The sequence below is a fragment of the Phocoena phocoena genome, chromosome 11 (assembly GCF_963924675.1).
Source record: "Phocoena phocoena chromosome 11, mPhoPho1.1, whole genome shotgun sequence".
NCBI lineage: Eukaryota > Metazoa > Chordata > Mammalia > Artiodactyla > Phocoenidae > Phocoena > Phocoena phocoena.
The window spans coordinates 79,473,752-79,492,968 of NC_089229.1; positions in this window are offsets into that span (position 1 = coordinate 79,473,752).

Sequence of the window (19,217 nt, forward strand, 5' to 3'; positions counted from 1 at the left end):
TCCTTATTCAAATAACCTCTTAAGCCTGTACATAAGACAGACAAATTCTGGAGAATGACTGTATGATCATAAACTTAATCAAGTGGTGACTCAAATTGTACTCTGCTGTTACAAATGTAGTTTCTTTCCTGGAACAAATGAACACATCTGGTGAATGTTTGTTTGTTTGTTATTGTTTATGTTTGTTTTTAACTTGTTAGTAAAGATCAACAGAAGCTTTTTGCTTTTAACTTGAAGGGTCAGCAATATATATTCAATGTTCTTTCACTGTTCAGAGCTACATTAACTCTCTTGACTCCATCATAACTTAGTCCACAGGACTTTGGTCACCTCTGCATTCCACAGAACAAATGATTTCCTAATATATTGAAGATAGCATGCTGATTTGATGTGGTGAGCAAGAAGTAACAATTACTCTGGAAACCTTGGTAAGACCTATATGTACTAGAAGATGTGATATCAAACCCACAAAACTTAGGGGCCTAGAACAAAGTAATTTGTATAAGATTTGCCCTTCTGCCACCATAATCAGCTCAACAGTGTTCAGACTTTGGGACAGCAGGCAGTTCCCTAAGAGAACATGCACGGTAAGACCGAGCATTGCCCCGGATTTCTGCCTGGAAGCACTTTGCAGCCTGCAGCACAGAACATAGTGGTCTTGCTGAGTTGAGAAGACAGAAATTTGAATTTAAGGAGGATGAGGCAGCTGGAATTTGTGACATTAAGTGCCAGAGAGAAGGGAGCTATGCAGAGAGAGAGTACTCTAGGAACTTGGCTCTAGGTCTCTTTGAGTCTTTTGCTGATTAATAAGCTATACGTGTGTAGAGTGAATCCATGAGACCGAGCAAAGAGGAACTATTAGAGAGCAATAGGATGAACAATCCCCAGTGCTCACACAGGGTGGGGAGCCATTCATGTTTTGACCAGAGGAGAGAGACCTCACTGAATCCTGGGAGCATCCAATAGAGACTCTGGAAGAGTCACATGTTAGTAGTAGGATTAAACCAGCTCCTGACTAATGGCTATCTTGGCCCATGCTTTAAAAAGCTTAAAAAGGGATTAAGCTAATCCATAAGCAATTTACCTGCCTCCAAAATCAAAGCCCAATAAACTGAAAGACAACCAAACTAGCACTGGACAACAGAACATTCACAGGGCCTGATACCCAATCAGGAAGAAGCAGGAAAACATGACCTATCTCCAAGGGGGAAAAAAACAATCAGTCAACAGAAACAGAACAAGAAATGTTAGAGCTGTTGGAATTAGCAGACAATGACTTTAAAATAGCTATTGTAAATATGAGGAGAGAAATGGAAAATACATATTTTTATAAAAAAGAACAGGAACTTCTAGAGGTGAAAAACCATACTATCTAAATGAACACTTGACTGGTTGAACTGTATTTCCCAAGAAGATATGTAGACGTCCTAAACCCCAGTACCTAGGAATGTGACTTAATTGGGAAATAGGGTTACTGCACATGTAAATACTTAAGATGAGATCATCCTGTAGTAAAATGGGCCCTTAATCCAATATGACTGGTACTCTGGTACTGGTACACACAGGGAGAAGTTGGTCAGTTGACAGTGGAGGTAGAAATCAAAGGAATGCATCTATAAAACAAGGAATGCCAAGAGCTGTCGGCAAACACCAGCAGCTAAAAAGACAAGGGATTCTTCTCCACAGATTTCTGTGGGAGCATAGCCCTCTTGACATCTTGATTTCAGTTCTCCAGAACTGTGAGACAATAAATGTCTATGGTTTCAAGCCATCCAGTTTGTGGTACTTTGTTATGGCAGCCATAGGAAACTAATCCAACTAGATTAGCAGATTGTAACTGTATAATTATAATTATGACTGTATCAGATTATCTACTGGAGAATGGAAAACTAAACACAATGGAGAAAAAAGACTGAAAAAAATTAACAAAGCCTCAGTATGTGAGACAGTATCAAGTGATTATATAAATATATATGTAGTTAAAGTCCCAGAAAGAGAAGAAAGGAGCAGAAAAAATATTTGGAGATTTTTTCCAAATTTATTGTGAACTATAAACCCACATACCCAAGAATCTCAACAAGCCCAAACAAGATAAACACAAAGAAAACCACACCAAGACATATCATAATCAAATTTTTGAAAACCAGTGATAAAGATAAAAATGTTAAAAGCAGCCAGGGGCGAGGGGTATGAAGAAACATTACATATAGAAAAACAAAGATAATGATTTGTGCTGAGTTCTCCACTTAAAGAAATGCAAGACTGGAGACAAAGGAATGACATCTTTTAAAAGAATCTCGAGAAAGAAAAAAAAGTCAATTTTATATCCTGTGAAACTGTCTCTTGAAAATGAAGGAAAAATATAGTTTTTTAACAAAGTTGAGAGAATTTTTCATCAACAGCTGGGCATCCTAAGAAATATTAAAGAGAGTTCTTTAAGCTAAAGGAAAAAAAATCATATGGAAATTCAGTTTACATAGAGGGGAAAGAAGAGAAGCAACATTGTTAATATGTAAGTGAAATAAAACACATATTTTCTCATTTTTCACTTCCTAGAGATTAATTGAAATTTTGAAGTGGAAAAGTATTAGCAATGTATTGGGGGATGATAGCATACCATAGACGTAAACCGTGTGATAACAATAACATTTTAAAAAATGGGGAAGGGCTTCTCTGGTGGCGCAGTGGTTGAGAGTCCACTTGCCGATGCAGGGGACACGGGTTCGTGCCCCGGTCCGGGAAGATCCCACATGCCGCGAGCGGCTGGGCCCGTGAGCCATGGTGGCTGGGCCTGCGCGTCCGGAGCCTGTGCTCCGCAACAGGAGAGGCCACAATAGTTGAAAGGCCCGCGTACCACAAAAAATAAAAGAAAATGGGGAAAACGGAAGTATACTCTCTTAAGGCTCCTAAATTATACATGAACTGGTATAATACTCTTTAAAGGTAGATTGTGATAAATTAAAGATGCATATTTTAAATCTTTGAGCGCACACTAAAAAATAAAGCAAAGAGGAATAGCTCATATGCCAATAAAAGAGATGAAGATGACTTCCAAAATAATTCAATTAAGCCAAACAAAGGCAGGAAAAGATGGAAAAAAAAAGTTAACAAAAAAGAGATAGTAAGATGATAGATTTAAACTTAACTATAACCGTATCGTTAATTATGTTTAATGTAAATGTACTAAAAGTACCAACTGAAAGGCAGTAGTTTTTAAACTAAAAAGTAAGATCCAGCTATATGCTGTCTATAGCAAACTCACTTGAAATATAAAGACATAGGTAGGTTTAAAGTAAAAGAATGTTAAGTAATATGCCATGAAAACACTAATCATAAGAAAGCTGTAGTGATTTTACCTGATAAATTAGATGAGAAATATTACCAGAGATAAAGAAGGACATTTCATGATAATAAATGAGTCAATTCATAAAGAAAACTCAATAATCCCAATATGTGTGTAACTGATTTCAGAACCTTAAAATATATGAAGTAAAAACTTACAACGGAAATAGACAAAGCAACAATTTTAGCTGGAGACTTCAATACTCCTCTCCCAGCAATTGATAGAACGGGCAGACAGAAAATCGGTAAAGACAGAGAAAACTTGAACACTATCAACCAATTTGACTTAACACGTAGATAACACTACATCCAACAGTGGCAGAGTGCATACCCATAACAAATGGACATGGAATAATCACTAAGATAGACCATATTCTGGGTCATTAATAGTCTCAATATAATTAAAATCATATGTGATCTTTGACCACGATGAAATAAATTAGAAATCAGTAACAGGAACAGTATTGCAGAAACGCTGAGTATGAAACTAAAAGTCTTTCAACAAGAAAATTCCAAGCCCAGTTTGTTTCAGTGGTGAATTCTATCAAATATTTAAGGCAGAAATAATAACAATCCTATGCAAACCCTTTTAGAAAATTCTCTATGTTGTGTGAAGCCAGAATTCTCTGATACCAAAACCAAAGTCTTTATAAGAAAAGAAGTTCAAGTCCAATATTGCTCATGAACATAGACAAATAGTTTCTTAATTAACTATAAATAAATATAATCCAGCTGCATTAAAAAAGGATAATACATCATGACCAACTGGGATATATCTCGAGAATACAAGGTTAGTTTAACTTTTAAAAATCACTATATTAATAATCAAGTAGATACAAAAGAGCATTTGAAAAATTTCAACATCCGTTTATGATAATAACTCAGAGCAAGTTAGGAGTAGAAGCCAACATCTTCCATATGACAAAGGGCATCTACAAAGAAACCTACTGCTAAGATCATAACAATGAGAATGAGATGAGAATAAATGCTTTCCCCCGTCAGAAACGAGACGAGGAGATACATTCTCACCATTTATATTCAGCACTGTAATGGAGGCCCTACCCATGCAATGAGGCAAGAAAAATGAGTAGAAGTAATAAATGTGGAAGGGAAGCAAAAAAACAGTCTTTGTTTGAATGACTGTTTATGTAGAAATCATAAGAAAATTTTTTTAACGTTACAAGTGATTTTAACAAAGTTTCAGTATACAAGGTCAATGTACCAAAACCAATTATATTTCTATATACTACTAGTAAAAAGTTAAATACAGAATTAAAATAATATTACTTACTTTAACACTCAAGACTTTAAATACTTAGAGTACTTTAACAAAATGTGTAGATTCATTGTACCCTGAAAACCACAAAAAATTGTTGAGAGAAATTAAAGGAAAACTAAAGAAATGGAGAGATATATCATGACCACGAATTCAAAGACTCAATATTGCTAAGCTGTCATTCTCTGCAAATAAAAATTTCAGATACAATGTAATCTCAGTCAAAACCCCAAATGGAAGGCTGTTTATTAGGTATTAGCAATCTGGTTCTAAAATTTATAGAAAATTCAAAAGAACCTATATTAGCCAAAACAGTTTTGGAAAAGAACAAATTTGGAAGACTCACAGTACCTGATTTCAAGATTTATTATAAAGCTAAAGTAATCAAGATAGTGTGATATTGGCATATGGTTAGACATACAGATAAATCAATAGGACAAAATAAAAAGCCTGGAAATGGATCCAAATATAAATATATAGTCAATTGATGTCTGACAAACTTACCAAAGTAATTCAACAGAGAAAGGATTGTTTCTTCATCTCTTGCTTTCACTATAGACCAATTATAGAGGCTAAAACTAAGTTCTAAAAGAAATCATAAAAAATCTTTGCAACCTTGGAATAGGCAAAGATTTCTTAGAGACATCCCACAAAGCACTAATCATATAAAAATTACACTTCATCAAATTTAAAAACATGTCTTTGAAAGACACCATTAAGAACTTGAAAAGCCAAGCCACATACCAAGAGAAAATGCTTGCAATGAAAAGGACTTAGGTCTAAAATATACAAAAAAAATTCTCACAACTCAAAATAAGACAAACAATCTAATTTTTTAAATAGGGAAAAGATTTGGGAAAAAATGCATTACATAAGAAGTTACATAAATGGCCAGTAAATACATTAAAAGATACTCAATATCATTAGTTTCTATGGAAATAAAGATGAAAACCATGAGATACTATTTTATATCTACTGAGACTAATATTAAAAAGACTGACAATACCAAATTTTGGCTAGGAAATGGAGCAACTGGAACACTCATATTTTGCTGATGAAAGTGTAAACTTGTGTAATCACTTTGGAAAGATGTTTAGCAGTCTTTTCTAAATTAAACATACACTTTTCATAGTACCCAGCCATTCCAACTAAGTGTTTACTTACCCCCCAAAAAATGTGTGCATGAATGTTCATAGAAGCAAACCTGAAACCCAAATGTTCATCAAATGCTGAATGAATAAACTAATTGTGGTACATCCACATGATGGAATATCATGTAACAAACTTGTTACAAGCAACAACATGGACGAATACAAAAAACCTTATGGATGAATGAGAGAAGCCAGTTATAAAAGAGGGCATAGGGTTTGATTGCCTCTATGTGAAATTCTAAAACAGGGAAAACTGATTCATACTGACCAAAAGAAGATTGCAGTTGCCTAGACAAAGGGGTGGGGAATTATCAACTGCAAAGGGACACAAGGGAACTTTTTAGGGTGATGGAAATGTTCTGTATCTTGACTGTGATGTTGGTTACTCAAGTATATACATTCATCAAAACTCACTACACTGTACACCAACGTGGGTATAATTTATTGTATTTAATTGTACTTCAATAAAGTTGCTTTAAAAAAAAAATCTGAGCCTTCCACCTCAGCAAAATTTTTAGAGTTCCAAGGTGAACAAGTTGCTCTCTTTGGCCCCTTTTATCACTAAGAAAGAAGTCTGCCCTGCTCAGTGCTTCAGGACTAGTTAGTAACTTAATTCTCTAATTCTCCAAGTCTCCCTTCTGGACCTTAATTTCCCCAGCTCCTCTCACAGGAAGTATGAATCCTATAATAAATCCTTTATTTCAAAACACTCCTAGTTGCTCTGCTGCTCCAAGTGGTTTCCTAGACCAAAACAATGCCCTTATTTACACATGGGAAAATATACAAAAGAGTCAATGAGCTAGTCATTTGTGCTTCCAAGAATTAAACATCGAAACTCACAAACATGGGACTTTCCTGGCAGTCCAGTGGTTAAGACTCTGCACTTCCAATGCAGGGGGCATGGGTTCCACCCCTGGTCGGGGAACTAAGATCCCACTTGCCGTGCGGCATGGCCAAAAACTCACAAATGTGGTCTAGGGAACCTTCAGTCACCCACTGTATTAGTTTTCTACTGCTGTGTACCAAATTGCCTCAGACTTGGTGACCTAAACCAGTATAATTTATTAGCTCACAGCTTCTGTGGACCAGGAGTCTGGCATGTTTTAGCTGGGTCTTCTGCTCAGAGTCTCATAAGGCTGAAATCAAGGTGTCTGCTGGGATCCTGATCTCTTGTGATAAATCAATAGGACAGAATAAAAAGCCTGGAAATGGGTCTTCTTCTGAGCTTACTGGTCGTTGGCAGAATTCAATTCCTTGTAGTTGCAGGACTGAGGTCCCCTCTTTCTCGCTGGCTGTCAGCTGGGCACTGCTCCCAGATCCTAGAGCCCACCCTCAGTTTCTTGTCATGCAGCCCTCTCTACAACATGGCAGTTTGCTTCTTCAAGGCCAGCAGGTAGGCATTTCTCTTGCTTCAAATCTCTCAAGCCAGTCTATTAAGGAGCCTTAATTAGTGTAACACTATCACAGGAATGACTATCCCATTACTTTTGAATGTAATATAACCTAATCAAGGAAGTGACTTTCCCATGATTTTCACAGGTCCTGTCCACACTCACTCCATTATCTCAGCATTTAGGGAATAACACAAAAGATATGGGCCTTGGAAGATGGATAGAATTCAGAGAGACAAAGAGGAAAGGGAAAAGAATTTCAAGCAAGGGAATGATGTAATGTTGTAGATGTATGCTGTGGGGCTGAGGGAAGGATGAAGTTGGCATATTAGAGCTACAAACCAAGTGAAACAGGAGTTTTGTGCTAGAGATCATGGGAACCAGAATAATTGGAGAATAGAGTCAGAATAATTGGAAAATAGAGTCAATTTTTACCACTATACTGAGAAATGTGGGCTTCAACAGAAAGGCAGAAGGGAAATGGTATGTGGAATTTTAGTAGGGAGAATGACACAACAAAGGGTACATTTTAGGATGATAAGAAAAGTGAATAAAATTGAGAAATTATCAGTATAGCTAGACATAATCTGATTCAGATATAAGGTGATAAACCTTCAGCTAACTGTGGGAGTAGAAAGGAAAGAAGAAATCTGAGACCGCTAAAGGAAATTCCATGACATATTGTCCCTTCTGTAGGTAGTCCTTCACAAAACCCATTTCTTTGATTTTATAACCTTGCTTATATCCACTGTTAGCTTTATATCCTACGAACCATTATCTACTTATGCCATTGAGTTAGATAATTAGTGATAAAAATGCCTACCACTTATTGGGTGCCATTTAATTTTCACAACAACCCCATGAGAAACAGAAGGGTAGAGAGGTTGAACAACTCACACGGCTAGTCAGTATCAAAGTTCTAAATAGAATTCAGGCCTTTCTCCCTGCTACACACCATGATATACTGCCCGCATAAACTATTACGTTTGCTAAGTTTGTGTGTGCAGAGTAGTTTAAAAACTGGTTTTACTTATGATAGCTACAATTTAATGTTTGTTTGTCTCAAGGGGTCTAATCCATAGAATGCCATGCAGAGGAAGATCAAAAGCATAAAGCTGTATCTACTTATTAAACGGAGATAGAAAATAGAGATAATTATCCTAATGGTTTAAATGTACAATGTCTTAATTATATTATAGAAGTTTATGAGATGATGTTCATAAAATACCTGACTCATGGCAATCACTCACGAAATGTCAGTTCCCCTTTCGCTTTTTTCCCTCTTTTTATTCTCTTCTACTAGTTACTCCTCTTCTACATTAATAAATTAAAATATAGGGGTCAGTTAGTTTAATGTTGTTTTAAAGAAAACTACGTATTTGCGGAGAAGGGTGAAGCAGTAAGTCCACCAAATTCACATGCCCCTAAGAGGCTGTGGGAAAGGAACCGCAAGCAGATTGTACATTTTTTTAGGAAAAGGGGGGGGAACTTACAAAGATGAGGTTTGGAGCAACGGAAAGCTTATGGCAAGAAAAGGAAGTGCATGGGCTCACCATCAGTAACCTTTCACGGTGACCTTGGAGTATGAAACACTCTGTGGTTTGATTTACCCAGATAATTACATTGGTTCTGCATTTGGTGTACCAGAGGACAGAAAGTTGCGGTTGTACTACAGATTGAACTGCCCTTTGGAAACTGATTTTTCTCCCTTCGTGAACTTCACAGCAGCAGTTCAGCCCCAGCCTCAGCTGAAGGAGAACCCTCTGCTCTCCTGCTGGCTAACAAGTACAGACTTAGCCTCGGGGCCACATAAATCCAGGCATGTATCAGTTCATCTCCAAACACCCAACACGTCTGCTCCATCAATTAGAAAGCATCAGGCAAGCGAGCCATTAGAAAGTTTAACATGATTAGTAGCTACCATGAATTTTCATATCCACTTTTAACATCTCCATTATTTCAACTAAGACCTCTGGTTATTAGTTTTATTAAAAGAGTGAGGGTAGGGTCAGGGGGAACGGAGAAGAAAAAGACCCAAACTTGCTTCCCAGGCAGGTTAATACAAGCTCTTCCTCAACTCTCCTATTCTTGATTTAAGGAACATTCTCAGAGAGAGAGCAAAGGAGTTTGGGGTTGTATGGAAAATTTGACTCAAACCAAAAACCCAGCCAACACCACAAAAGGGATTGGAGTCAAATCAGATAAATAGAAAAAGAAAAGAATACAAAATATTTTTGAATGACAGTATCAAAAAGGTTAAAAAGCGTAACAAGGACCTGATTCAAAACGAACAGACCACGGGTAAGCTGTAACCTTAACAAGGTGTTTTCAAGTATTGATTCAGTGATGTTTCCTTCTCTGTGCCCATAGAAATTTAATTAAATGTTCACAAACATATACACTCTTCTTGGGTTTGGTTTCTGTAACTACCAAAAATAATGTTTGAGAAATCACCCAAACCTCTCAGTGTATTATTCATGTAACCTAGATATCTCATGGAAACAAAATGTACAAGACTCTAGTGCCAGTTAGCATGTGAAAATATCTGGCAACAGTCTGTTTTTACTTCTTTGATAAACTGTATTGTCTTTTTGTTATAATGGAAAAGGATTAGTAAGGCTTACCAAATAAACAGCAGTTTCCTTAGAGAAATTGACCCTTGTATTTTATAAAACCAAGAAATCAATGTTGAATAGAATATGGGGGTCTTTGACAGACTAATGGAGGGCAAGCTTCAAGGTCTATAACCATGAAAAGATCTGGTTCAGATGAGGATTTGGGTTAGTGATACATTTTGATACTTTCTATTTTAAGCACCCCAAAATTTAGATGCTTATGCACAGATTATCCAATTTTTTCTGAAAATCTTTAGTCTGCAAAATTGTGTTCTACCAGGACTTTTTGCCTGTGTTTGGCCTGGAAATGATAATATTTATAATAATATATCTTGAAATGCAGAGGTGTGCCCAAAGGAAAAATAATAATAAAAAAAAAAGTGAACCAGACACTTTCAAACCTCAAAAAATGTTTGGTTTAGTGAGTGCTTTGAGTGAAGGCTCAGAGAGTAGGGGCAAGATACATTTTGAAAAGTCCAAACAAGTTTTTCTTATCCTTTGCCAAAACGAGGTTGGTATTTTTCAAACAAAATTTTTACTATATATTGAATAAGTAAAGAAAAGGGAAAGAGATAAAAGCAAGCACAGTTTAGAATTTAACTTTTGGCGGGGGGAGCTTAAAGCACTTAAGTAGAATCTAGACGTTTTCAAATACATGTCAGCTCTTGTACTGTCTGAGGTTACATCACCTGTTTGATTTAAGATCAAGACCTGAATTACCAGATAGTATTGCCCTTTGCAGCCAAGTCCACATTTGAATCAGCTTTTCTTTATCACTCTGAGTAAATCGCTTTCTTGACCACTAAAGTCTGGTCTGAGCTCCTGAAATCAACATCCTGATACATTAATCCGGAAAACCTGTAATTGATGCCAACACAGGGTTATCATTAGGTGATAAGTCTTCAACTTTCTTTTATTCCATCATTCATAATGAGGAAGTTCTTGCTTCCGAGATAATTAAAGGTTGGCAGGTTTATAATCAGGTTTGCTTTGCCACTTTTTTTCTTCATATGGTTTCTTTTCAGTTTCTCTTCCTTAATAACTAGCTTAACACCTTTATATAATAAAAAGGTCAGATGGGCTCCACATAAAGCACCCATAATAGCTAGCAGCCTATCCCCCTGCTATTAGCCATCATTTAGCTCAGCAGAAGTGTCAGAGCAAGTAGGAACAAAGAGAAAAAGGAGCATTTCTAAGGGCACATCAGTGAGAGAGCAGAGGAGGGAAGAGGGGCTGAAAGACAAAGCATGAGGGGAGACACACTGCCTGGAAACAGCGGCATGAATCCTTCTGAAGTAGGCAGCAGGCTTCCTTGCAATACCATAAGATTATCTTAAGAAATGAATGCTTTGGTAGGGGTACAGACATGCAATGACACAGGTCTAGACACATGTGAAGGACAGACCAGGACATGGCTTATCCATTTTCTCCCATTTTCAGGATCACGATCAATTCACTGCAGCCAAGTAAAGCCTGTAATAGTCCAATTAATTTTTTTTAAGGAGACCAATATGAATGCAAAAAAACCTAGTTATTTGAAATGTATGGACATAGTCTAGTTACCTACAGATCTTTATTACATAATATTAGGTCAACCTGTAAGACATGGCTAATACTGACCATTTTTGACCTACCAAAAAGGCAATTTCATATGGTTCTAGCTATGTTTATAAATAGAATGGTGTAAAGATTTTCTTTGGACTTGAACATCAAGTCTAATCTTGTGGATTTTTCAGATTCAGTGCATTTAAAAGCCAAACACGAAGTTATTTGTGTTTCTTCTTGCCCATTTTTGGGCAAGAGTATGTCTATTTCTTGCCCATTTTTATGGATATCAAGTGTTTAATAGATATCTGGCCCTACAGGCCAAGTTGTGGGAAAACTTAACTCTCAACTGAGTATGAAATCAAGGATGCAGTTTCTGGTTAAGCCAGTAAATTCTGCACAGGAAATACTCCTTGTTCTATGGCCATATCCTGTATATCTTGTCCCAATTCGCCAGCAAATGTTAGTCCTCTTTCAAAGAAAGACTTGAGGGGAAAAAAGTGTTCAGCTCTGAAAAAAGCAATTACTAGTATCCTCTTGATGTCAGGAAAATTTTATTTATTCCGCAACATATTCTTACCAGGCAACAGAGAGAAGAGTGTGAGTCTCAGTCAGAAGACCTCACGCAAGCTCTCTTGGCCTCTGCATCCTTAAGAGGGGTCAAGCCACATGAACATGAGCTCCCTTCTTGTTCTAAATTCTGCTTTTCACTCTTGTACTTATAATTGTTAATACTCATGAAATTCTTAGGGTGGCCTAATAAGTCAATCTAAGGCTTGCTATAATCTGCCTGAATTTGCCCCAAACCTTTTAAAAAACACAAATATGAACCAATGAACCTAAATTATAGCATACTGTACATTTGCTGTAGGAAACTTCCTATTATCACTACCTTTATATACATGATTTCCCGCCGAGTAAGTAGGAGACAAACCACTTAATAATTTCCAGGCCGGTGAACTTTTGCCCAACTTCAAAATAAAGTTGTTATTCTCCTTCCAACAAAAGTTGAAGAAGTATCAAGCCCAGCGAGAATGAGTTGCCAGAAATAAAAAAGTCCATGTCATCAATATGCTAACAGTGTCAGATCAAATTGTTCCAAGTGGTCTATTTCCTACTGCGAGCATTCATACAAATTAATCTCAGTGAACGCTAGAGTTTGGGTGGCCAAAGAGCTACCATAAAGATGCTTCTCTTCTGAGATTGCATGGAGACGTTTTTAAGAATAAAGGATTTCATAGTAACTTTAAGGTAACATTCTCAGGGAAAAAGAAATTCCAAATTTCTGTATTGCAAATTGCCAAGAACTGGGATCAAGTCCTGATGCCTCCACTGATATGCTCTGGAACTGAAAAACAAGTCAATTTCCCCCTTCCTCAAGGTCTTGAAATTAATGTTTTATCTGGATCTCCTATGTCATAGTAATCAAGGTTTCCCAAGAATAAAATAGAATTATATGGCATCTTAGATTCCTTCCAAAGGTGGTGTCACTGTTTCTTTCTCCTTAATTAGTTGATCATATTGCCAACTTTTCCCCAAGGCATTGTATTTATTCCAGCAAATTCTTATTTAGAAAGCTCACGTTACAATGATCCTGTACGCTTTATCTGGATTGGCAAATTTAAGCCCCCATCCACTAATTTATGTTTTATTAAAACTGATTCAGTTGAGGGAGCATATCTGAAAGCACTGCAAGGAAATTGCTTGAAGGCAAACTGCAAATTAAAGTCTATATCAAATCCCATTTATAAAAGTAAATGTGTGTACGTGGATAAGTGGGTCTGGACACAGTTGCGCAAAGGCAGGGAGGTAACCATGGTGTGAATTAGGAATGCCCTCTATGGCCAGCGTGCTGCTCAGGGCAGCTTTATTCTAGAAGGATGTATTCAGTGATGGGCCCGGAGAGGCTGGTGAAGGTGAGGCTCATGCCAACACCAGAACTGACTGTGCCGTTTCCTGTCTCAGTGGCAGCCGGTTATAATGAGGCAGAGGAGAGTGTGCCCCAGCCTCTGTGGGTCTGGAAGATGCATTTAAATTCGATAGACGAGCCAGCACCCGCAAGATAAAAGAACCAGGGAATCAGCTAAAAAGGTGGGCAAGCATCCTTAAAAAGGAAAAAGGATGATTGCGGAAAGGGAAGAAAGGAGCATAGAGAGGGGGAAGGAGTGATACAAGGAAAATGCATGTGAGCAAAAATGAGAAGGGAAAGCGAAGTATTTATTAAGGAAAGAAGGTGACGATACAGGGAGAATTAATTGAATGAAGAAAAGGATTCTACTTTCTAAGCCTGAAAATTGACGACAAATGATCACTATATAGAGAAATTCTAGAAACCCTCAACAGCTCAAATTAGCTATTTTCACCTCATCATTTTTTTCATAATATCAAAAGAACAACTCATTCTGACCTAATTACTGACATTTTAGTGAGTCCCTTGATTAGTAGGTAAGACCTTTTACCCTTGGAAGACATGAACGTTACCCTTGATGAGCAATAGAGCATCTTCTAGAAACTTCTACACCTGGGAGCTCAGAAACAAAGTGCATCACTGTCACTCTCCATCGTTTTGGTCTTGAATTCCAAGTTCTCTTTTGCCAAGGATGGTGGGACTTGCCCTATTTCAGGAATTGCCTTAAATCAGAATGTTTCCTTAATTAGCAACCAAGTGCAATGACTGAGAGCTAGCACCTTGTGGACCACCACTCTAAGCAGTGTGACTTAAAAGCAAAAGGAAGTTCCACCTGCCAAAAGTATTCCTGAGTGGTTCTGCTATGATACTTAAAGGCACTGAGAGCAAGAAAATCTTGTTGAAATAAGGCAAGAGAAGGGGAAACACATAAAGCCAATATTGTTCATAATTTCATTAGAACAGATTAGTTTAGAATCTTCTGGAAGAAGACTCTGCAGGGGTAAGACCGGAGCTGCCTATGTTTACTTGGAGAGAGAATAGGGGAAGGCTCACACATGGTTGCTACTAGACAGCTTGTGGGCGCAGAGAGAGGCAGAATGGGTTGTAGGTGGGCTGGGGCAGTTGGAAGGAGATGCAGTGAGGGACCGAATGAAAGGCCATATTTGGTACGTGGTGAATGGAGTGAATGCGTGTGCGTGTGTGTGTGACATGCATGCGCACGTGTGCCCTCCCACCATGTGCGATGCAACCAAGAATCACGTTTGCAGGCTGGGGAGAGAGGGAGACAGCATATGCCAGCCCAGACGAGGCTTCTCTCTGTGCTGAGGGCTTATAAGTCTCATCTTTTTACCAAACAGCAAAGAGGCCAGTTTCATCACAATGCCAGTCTGTACTCTGAATACTGCTGCTTAATCCAGGATCTTTGACAGCAAAAACCTAGAGGCATTGTCCATTATCATCTCTTTCTGAGGTTGTTTTAAATAAACAGAGGTGAACAGTAAGCCATTCTCTGTGAAACAGGGTCAGTGGTTTGCAGTAAAACTCATAAATGATCGACAGCCCCGATTGGATATTTATGATTGCTGTGCTTGGGTCTTTGCTACCACTTTTCTAGCCGTTTCATAGATTATCTCTGTGATATAATTATTCTCATTTTACAGAGGAAGAAATTAAGGGGGAAAAGTAACTTGCCCAGACTACTCAGAAAGTTACGGTCTTGAGTAGAAATCAGAGCTCCCCACGCAGAGCACTGAGTCCCACTTCTCACAGAGACTGTAGTGAATGCTGAAGAGCCTTTAATTTGACCCTGAACATCTTGATCTCACTCAAATTTCACAGAAACAAGGGTAATTATTAAGAGTTTATCTCTATGTATGATTCTCCCATTTACTGACCCTGGAATGGTGAATTGAATCTTACATATTGCCAAGAACCACCTGCCAGAGTTATCATTGTACTCGAGAAAATATGGAGTGAGGATGAGAAACACCACAGGCTGATCGTTCGGACCCGGATGAATAGAGCTGTCCCTTCTCTCAAGGGTTTCCAAGAAGAGAAATTGCTTCAGGAGAAAACTCATGGGAACTAAGTCAGGAGCCTTGCCTTATTTATTCAGTGTAAAGAAGTGAGGATCCAGAATGTCTGGGTGGTTGCATTTACCTAATATTTAGAAATTTATCCCAATTGAATCCTAAATAATTTTTGGCATACACATCTCTAACGTGTCTAATTAATTGTTGAAATCTTTACAAATGGGTGTCATCTTAGTTAGAGAGAAAACCAGGCTTCTGTACAAACTGTGCTAGATTTTCTTGATAGATAAACTTCTGTACTTTAAAGAACTACTGTACCTTAAGTCATTTGATCCATTAAAGGAAGAGAGTAAGACAGTTGAGTCCACGTAAGCTCATGGACTGTTTTGCAGACTGCTATTGTATTTTAGTACAATGGATGGAACAATTTCCTCTCTTTCTATTAAGAGTGCAGAAAATCTGATTACAGGATGGAGAGAAGGAAGAAATAGGAAATCAAAAAGATTAATAGAGATAAGGGAGCCAAAGGGTCAATGGTTGAAATATGCAGCAGGAGCTTAGCAATGAGAATTGGAGACATTAAGAGAACAGAAGTAGGTACACCTACTTTTAAGAGTGATGCAGAGGTTCTTCAAATATATCCAGGTCGAGAAAGATAAAACCTGCAAAATGATTACAGATTAAAGGAGACTAAAGACATGGGACACTAAGTGCTGTATACATGATGTTGGACTGGATTCTGTATGGTAGGCAAAAATACTGTAAAGAATACTAATGGGACAATTAAAAATTGGAATATGGGTAGTAGATTAGATAAAAGTTTCATATTAGTGTTAATTTTCCTGAACTTCATAACTGTATTATGATTATATAGGATATATTCTTCTTACACCCTGAAATAATTAGGCTTAAAAAGGCATAATGAAAAAAAAAAAGAAGAAAAAAAAAAAAAAAAAAAAGGCATAATGCCTCCAACTTGCTTTCAAATAGTTTAGGAAATAAATAGGGATAGGTGCAAATCAGTAAATAAAATTATTCTCTCTCTCTCTCTGTATGTATGTGTATGTATTTATTTTTTTCTCTGCATATAAATGTATATAAATACATACATACATGTAGAGAGAGGAAAGACACAGAGAGAATGATAAACCAAAAAGGACAAGATATAAACAATCAGTGAATCTGGATAAGGGTCTATATGAGTTCCTTATACTATTTTTTGCAACTTTTATATAATTTTGAAATTATAACAAAGTAAAAGTTTAGAGAAACTTAACACAGAGTAGAGGAACTAACCAATTTCTTAAACACACAGCCTATTGTATGCTTAAACACTCCTGAATACCTTGACATCAAAGTTTTCATCCACCCGTTAACAGGATACATAGTGAAGAGAAACAGGAAAGCAAAGACTCTAGTGTATGCTCTCGAAGTTTCCTGTTGACTTTCAACAGCAATCGCGTGCCCTGTCATCACTTGAAGTTACCATTTCTATATCTTAAAAATCTTAAGATTCAAACAAAAATCCTTTGTTCCCAGTCCTAAGCAGCTTGAATCAAGGTATTGACAGCTGCTGAGAACCACAACACAAACACCAAGGAGGAAGTAAGCCTAGCGCTCTCCAGATGGCTCTATGTACCCCCTCCGCCAAAGAGCCAGGAGGGTCCACTGTTTTAGCCATCTATAGAAATTCTCATTCCTTAGTGGTACTGTAAGGCCTGATACTTTATGATTTCTCCTAGCAGTTTTGAGAGATTCCCCCGAGCCCTTAGGGACATATTGCTTAATTACCTTTCAGAAAGCGAGTAATAGTATTTTGTGATCATGGACAGATTACACACACAGGCACAGATACACATCGTCTCTGTGTTCTGAGACTGCATGACTCACCGTCTTCTATTCAGATAGGTAGCGTATTATGTTTGGCTGGGACACAAAACAAGTAGCTTAACGAGTTGCACAAGCATGTGGCCTTTGTCCATAGCCCAGAGGAGATCACCTGTTGGGCCCTCAGTGGAATTTTCACTCCCTGTCCAAGTCAAAAGCATAACTGAAAAAAGATGTTGTTGGTCTCCAGGTGTTTCTTTTGAGTTGGCCAACTTCCGCCTTCTATTGTGTTTCCCAGGGATGGGAGGTTTGAAATTGAGTGGTAGTTGGTGAGATTATTGCAAAGAGAGCTGAGTAGGAAATGACACCCAACCAGTCAGACTGGAGATCTCTTTCTGAGGACATGCAGCAGCTCCCATTTCTCTTTTAAAAGAGTTGCTCCTTGGGCTTCCCTGGTGGCGCAGTGGTTGGGAGTCCGCCCGCCGATGCAGGAGACACGGGTCTGTGCCCCGGTCCGGGAAGATCCCATGTGCCGTGGAACGGCTGGACCCGTGAGCCATGGCCACTGAACCTGCGCGTCCGGAGCCTGTGCTCCACAACGGGAGAGGCCACAGCAGTGAGAGGCCCGCGTACCGCAAAAAACAAAAAAAAGAGTTGCTCCTTTTAAAGAAGGCTCATGTCCTCATGAGTTAGAGTCAGGCAGGATATAACTGATACACCTACAACCTGCCCTGCCTTCCCACCCACTCCAGGTTAATCCATACCTACTGGTGCCTTCCAAACTCTTTTACAATGTACATCTAGCAAGTCCTTATAGGTGAACTTCACTTCATTCTGTCTGCTCTCTTTACATCCCCTTAATACTTAAATGGAAGTGGATTTTCCTCACAAAACATATATTCTTAAAAAGTTGGGTGTAAATGTTATTTTCAAAACCTCGATATGTATTAGTCAGGTCTTGGCGTCAAACAATAAAAATACATTTTGACTTAGTTAAGCAAGAAAGGAAATTACTAGAAGTTATATAATTTAGAGGCCACAATCAATAGAAAGGCTGGACAACAAAAGTTTGGGGGGAAAAGGCCAGAACCAAGGAAGTTAGAACCATGGAAACCCATGAAGCAATCCAGGTGAAGAATCTGTGTAAAACATCTCCATAGATACCTCCACCACGGCTACAGCTGGACACCACTACACTAGACAACAGCAACTACGGCCCCTGGGAATAATTTCTAAACTGTTTTTGGGTCTTTGCACCTCCCCTTCAAAATTCAGGGTCCCCATGGGGCATCCAGTGGCTGTACCTCAATCAGATGTTTCAACCCTCGAAATCTGCACGCTGACCAGAAGGTCCAGATTCTGAGGAACAAAAACAAATGCCAACACATTAAAAAACTTCAAGAGAACCGAAATTGAGAAATTCTATTTCTGATTCATTTGAAAATTGAAAAAAATCTTCCTTTTAAACAATTGCCCTTTGACTGAACTTTCTCATAAACTCATATTTTTGACAGCCCAGATTTATCCACTCAGTTCCTCCCCCACCAGTTTTTATAATATCTTTTATTCCCTTTTAAGTTCACGTGAAAATAGGAAGAGGTTTTTGGTCTTAGCTTCCTAAAATATTTGTGAACTTCCTTCCGTTGAGCGTCACGTCAATGGGCTAAAGGGCAAGAATAAACGTATCTAATCAGAAACAAAGTTAATTGATCTCTTCCTTTGCATTTCCCTGGCACAGCATACAGGATTATCAGGTTTTCTAATGCATTTCCTCCTCAGTCTAGTAGAGGTGGAAGCTGAAACTGTGGGCTGGTCCTTCTCCTGTAATTAAAGGTTAAGTCTTTATGAATTAAAGGTTAATTAGAGTAGTCTTGAGGAGAAATGAAAAACTAATGTATTCCATTTGAACCATTACTGAATATCTCTTTTACATACACAGAGATGAGGCTTCAAAATACCTTAGTCAGTTTTCAGTGTTAGTTTTCAAGTTACTAAATGAAGGCAAAGATTTTAGGATATTTCCTTTCCAGTTATCTGCCTTACTTAGGGAGGCATCATACAACCTAGGTACGTCTCCCCTGGGATCTGGAACATGTCTATAGAGTCAAAAAGAATGAACATATATTGA